Here is a 5,973-nt window from a genome sequence, read left to right as displayed (position 1 = left end):
AAGTTGTGCATATTGGGTATTAAAAATATCACCAACACATTGGGCCACATGCAGACAATGGTTGTGACTCATTTACCTGCGACTCTTCCCTCCATGGGCCCGCGAGGTCGTCATCCATCTAATATATGGCACAACGAGAAAAGTAATTTGAAGAATAAGGAGGATTATTTTCGGGTTGTGTTACGGTACGTACGTAGGAATATATATTATGCGTCGAAGAAGGGAGGGGCAACATACATACATACATACATACATACATACATACATATATATATATATATATGGTCGCGCTATTCGTTACCCTGGTTGAGGAATAGTTATTCTTCACCCCCCCTCTATTTTACCATCAATGCACTGTAATTTTACATTCCGTAAGTTTTATTTTATTTCCGACGTAAAAAAAGACTGTAAGAAAATATATAATCGCCATAAAAATATTCTATGTTATGTAAAATTACAAATGTAAAAAACATAGTCTAAAATACACATAAACTACAAATTTTCTTGTCTTATGACCTATATTTTTATTTTCTTATGTCAAATTTTACGTCGTGAATCAATAGGAATGTAACTATTTGAATTTTAAGCGTAATTTAATTATGAAATTATCGTAAGATTATTTCGGGTGAAGAATAACTTATTATGCACCCTGAATGATGAATAGTAACACTATATATATATATATAGTGTTATTATTCATCACTCAGGGTGTAGAATAAGTTATTCTTCACCCGAGATAATTTTACAATCACTTCCTAAATAAATTACGTTTAGACTATAAATAGTTACATGTATCTTGATTTAATATGTAAAATTTGGTATAGAAAAACAAAAGATATAGGTTATAAGACCAGAAAAATCACATTTTATATATGTTTTACACTATGATTTTACATTCATAATTTTATGTAACATAAAATATTGTTTACGGCGAGTACATGTTTTCTCACGTTCTTTTTTTATGTATGAAATAAGATAAAATTTACGAAACATAAAAATACGATGCATTGATGTCAAAATAGAGGGGGTGAAGAATAACTATTCCTCACCCAGGGTGACGAATAGCATGACCCTATCTATCTATCTATCTATCTATATATATATATATATATATATATATATATATATATATATATATAGACACACACACATATATGGGCTATTCTGTTTCGCGTAACATAATATTATTCTATTACCCTATTTGAACTGACGGTTTCAGGCGGTTGTACTAATAATTTTCATCTCGTCGAACTGATCGTCTTCTCTAGTTCAAAAAAAAAATTGCGAATTTTTTATCGGAATGGCTCGTGTAATATATCGCTGGAAAGCTCTTGACAGCTACATTACAGCCATATAGGATTTTTTTGCAAAATCATCAGGGTTTAAGAGCAGTTTTGAAAAAAAAACAGTTTTTTTCAAAACCTAAAACGCAAATCATATTTTCGAGTTAATTTTCAAACGGTTTGTCGGTATTGAGCAAATAAGATGGCATTGGAAAGCTCGCGAAAATCCGCATCTTTCATGTATCTATTGTTTTTTCAAATTTATAAGATTTAGAAGTAATTTGAAAAAGGTGAAATTCTGGGCAAGCATATTTTTGTATTTTTTGCAAACGGTTCATCATATCGATGCAAATGATACGGCGTTGGAAAGCTATGGAAAATGCGCAACTTTTTCATGTAGAATTGTTTTTCTAATTCCTTAAGGTTTGAACTCGAATTCGAATACGGTGAAATTTGATTTCAAACCTGATTTTTTTAAAAGTTTGTCGAAATGGGGCAAATAATATACCTTTTTGAAAAGATATCAAAAATGCGAAACATAGTCATGTTGAATATTTTCTCAAATTCGCAGCTGTTAAAGCAACATGCATTATCTCAAGGCTGTGTCCACACTGCCTCACACAACGATTCAAAATCCTCTCAGCTAAGCTCGAACAGGTTGCTATTCTCAAGCTATTTGGCATTGGCACGAACAAGTGTGAGCATGTAAACTTACACATTAAAATGAGTATCAATTTCTCAATTGTTGGAGAATAACACAAGAGCAGTGCGACCTTCCCCGTATCCGTCCATGCTCCTGAAAACCTACGCCTACACCCACCTAAATCCAGCAGCGATTGAGCCAAGCGGGAAGGAGCCACCATTGAAGTACTTGGGGAATGAAAAAATGGAATCATCTAGATTCCATGTGTAAATCATGGGAGCTCCTAGGCATTTGATCAAACACAGCCAACGCCTAGTATTGTCAGCACCACATCTGCAGCTGCAGGAATGCCACCAACTGAACGGGCTCTGGTGGTGTTGTTGAATGACCTAGGTGGACAAGTTTGAACAGAACTTGCAAGATGAACCCAAGGGGAGCTCCTTCAGCTGCAAGATGAACAGAAAATGCACACTAAGGTGACCTGAAGAACCACCAGATGTTGAACTGAATATACACAAGATAAGGAGATGAACGTAAATCATGGGAGCTCCTAGGCATTTGATCAAACACAGCCAACGCCTAGTATTGTCAGCACCACATCTGCAGCTGCAGGAATGCCACCAACTGAACGGGCTCTGGTGGTGTTGTTGAATGACCTAGGTGGACAAGTTTGAACAGAACTTGCAAGATGAACCCAAGGGGAGCTCCTTCAGCTGCAAGATGAACAGAAAATGCACACTAAGGTGACCTGAAGAACCACCAGATGTTGAACTGAATATACACAAGATAAGGAGATGAACGTCTAGGGGGAGTGGGGAAAAGCTAGCACCTCCCAAGCTGCGGCGTAGAACGGCTTAGCCCTATGTTGTAGAACAACTTAGCGCATGTGCATAGTACCATCAACGTTGAACTTGTTGAGTTCTGATTTTTTTTAACCTTTGCATTAGTAATACATGTACTGGGCGGTACATGCTTCTGTTGTTGAGCAGCTGACCTATGGAAACAAAAGCACTCCTGGGTGAACACACAAAATCATGATAAAAATAGGGCAGCAAGAAGCAATCAAAAGTGAATATGCAGCAGTACTATAATGGAATACTAGTCAGAATTGTAGTTCAGATAACTATGGCACACACATCATACAATAATTTTGAACTTACATAATCCTAAAATAGGAACTTCATTTTTTTAAAATTAGCAATTCTGAATGCACTAGCGATCTAAATGAATTTTTTAGACCATAGTAATTGAACTTCAAGCACATTTCTTTATAAAACATTTGTTTTTTCCATTTGCACAATAATTATGTCCTTGTGAGTACGACTCATCAGAATTGTAGATGGCATCCTTGTCAGTACGACTCTTTAGTACTAGTGCTCTTTTTTAAAAAGAAGTGTTAGAATAGAAGCATTTTTCCTATATGGATGTTACTTTTAATGTGAACCTTTCTTACCATGGGAAATAATGTAACAATAAGCAATGAGAGATACCTTCACAGGTGAACATACAGTTGCGAGATCACGAGGTAACGTGAAGTAAAATTTTCACTAAAATTTTGTGAACAATACATAAGAAACTTAGTGCAGAAACAAAAATGTAAGATAATGGTGCCGGCCACGCGACCAGAGATGTCGCATGCACCTGGAAATTAAAATAATGGCCCATCGCTGCACTCATTAGTTCAGGGTTAATTTGCACGAGGCGTTTGGCCTCGACAGCAAATTATTTTTGGGCAGTGACTTGACCTTGGACTGGCGATGATGAGCTGGACTTGTTACACTACCACAAGAATGGTTGCTCGAGGAAGAGCTAGCTGCTGAACCCGACCACATTTACCGCTGGGAGCAGCCATCCACTAGTTTGTAGATGGATTTAGCAACAACGTCGGTGGCCGCCATATCGCACCTGAGAATCAAACCAAATATTCAGGCAAATAAATAAGTGCATAAGAGATATTTCTTTAGCAAGACATTTTCACGGAACAGGCAAACCAAACTTTTTCAATGAACTTTAGGTTTATGTGTTCGAACTTGCAAACTTTCCGAACTAGTACTTAGCTCGCTTGTCATTTTTCACTTCATGATGGGACCAGAAGTGCACAACATATACAAACATTAACACAAGGATCAATTGGGGCAAACAAGAGAACACAAAAACTAATAAAGATAAATATGCATACACAAAAGTAGCATCTCTCGAATGGGCCATGATGCAGGCATCACCGCTGGCAATACTTGGCGCACCGGAGAACCTGCACTGCTAGATTTATCGAGAGAGAACTGAGGGCAGCACATCCCCGTGCCTTTTTTCTACAGCAGCCACACATGGTTTACCAACTCACATACACACAAAACTGATAACAAATTGGCACATGACCTGATGACAAGAGCACACACGAACTGACAACAAGAGCACACCGGTGATTAACATAATATAAATCCATTTTGGAAGATGAACCGCTGGCTGTTCACGCTAATGTATTTCATTTTTTTAGGTTACTCCCTCTACAGAATTCACAAGATCTCTACAGCATTAGCATTTTGAACTGATGAGTTTGTTGTCATTGCACTGTTGTGACATAAGGACTAGAACAACTATCAATATAAATTGATGTTTTTTGTAGGTTTTTGGGAATGAGAATTCATGTTTTTGCAACTATATGAAAGTTTAAATATGTGTACTGCTCCATAGCTAGATGCAGCAATACGACATAGCTAGGTTTGATTTCATGTGAAATAAATAAATTCAACCAAAAAAGAGAACCTAAATGAAGTCCAGTTTCTTAGAAACATTACAGCAAACAGGTTCTGGGCACGCATAGAACTTTGCTGATTCTCTAGCACCCATAGAATACATAGTGTTTGCTTTTTACATAGAATATGTTGGGCAGCCACATGGGTTTATATATTTTCCAACTTCCACGATTGTTCTAATCGAACTTTCTGCATTTCGCGAAGGGAACTTAAAAAAACTAGCTACCAAGCTGCTTTTTAGTATAGGCGCTAAACCAGAAAATGTGTTTCTATTTTTTGTTTAACAAACTGATGTAATTTTTTGTACCGAACTGCTACTGTGGTGTACACATATATAACTGAATTATTTTGACATCAGCTAACTGATTTCACTTTTTATATTGAACTGCCAAAAATATTTTTTGCTAGCAAAACTTGAAACTCATTGTTCCCTAGCACACAGTCACACCAGAGTTATACTTTTACACTATATAAAACCCATGAATGATAAGGTTCTTGACAACCATTTTTCTTTAGGACATAAGCAGGTTCGGTTTAGTAATCAAATAAATATCATTGCTTAGCATTACATTTGTCTCTAAATCATATATGCATGATGATTACCTTAGGAGAGATGTATGCATGTATCAGTTTGTTTTCTTAGAGGCATTTTCTACTTCGCAAACAAGTTTAGTAATGATCCATTGCTCAGCATTCCATTTATTAGATCTACAAACTTCCATGCACCACGATGACTTACTTAAGGAAGTAAGCTGGTGTGTTTTATGCATACATCCCATTGTTCTGTAGAGAACATAAATCCAACATAGAGACAACTGTCAAATGAGGGACATAGTAAAGGTATATTGCAAAAAGGGTAATGATTAACCGGGCTATTACTTTGCAGTCCGTCCAACCTCCCACGTGCTGCAGTTCGGGGAGAAAAACAACATTATTGAGAGAACAAATGTACAGAGGAAAAAGATACAACTGATGCATGAACTGCTGCTGTTTTTGTTGTTGAACAACAACTAGAGAAATGGTGGACCGAGCAGGGGTGGTGCACCTGGTGCATCCTGTTCCAGATCGACGGCTGGTGGACGGAAAGCCGAGCGGCGGGGGGAGCCTGGAGCGGATTGGTCGCGCATCAGCGACGGGGAAAGCCTGGTAGCCGTCGCCAGATGTGGTGGCTTGCTTCGCCGGTGCACGGATTAGGGGTAGGATTTGCTGGGGCAGGGTGGAGCTAGGAGCCGGGAAGGGGCGCATCGGCGGGCTAGGGCGCGTCGGCGAGCAGTAAGCGCGGCAATCCAGGAGG

General features: G+C 38.1%; 1 long non-coding RNA gene across 6 annotated transcripts; it reads right to left on the bottom strand.

Moving 5' to 3' along the window:
- Window positions 1-1,855: 1,855 nt before the first annotated feature.
- Window positions 1,856-5,967, bottom strand: LOC119316857. Of its 6 annotated transcripts, none has more exons than XR_005153367.1 (4): window positions 5,725-5,967; window positions 3,568-5,585; window positions 2,756-2,920; window positions 1,856-2,639 (listed from the first exon to the last, which is right to left on the bottom strand). It is a non-coding gene; the product is annotated as an uncharacterized LOC119316857 (long non-coding RNA). The 6 variants fall into 6 exon arrangements; XR_005153366.1 differs by having other exon boundaries at window positions 3,672-5,585; XR_005153368.1 differs by having other exon boundaries at window positions 2,756-3,831; window positions 4,106-5,585.
- Between the last annotated feature and the right edge of the window lie 6 nt (window positions 5,968-5,973).

The sequence above is a fragment of the Triticum dicoccoides genome, chromosome 6A (genome assembly GCF_002162155.2).
Source record: "Triticum dicoccoides isolate Atlit2015 ecotype Zavitan chromosome 6A, WEW_v2.0, whole genome shotgun sequence".
Taxonomy (NCBI): Eukaryota; Viridiplantae; Streptophyta; class Magnoliopsida; order Poales; family Poaceae; genus Triticum; species Triticum dicoccoides.
This window is presented reverse-complemented; position numbering and strand designations above follow the sequence as displayed.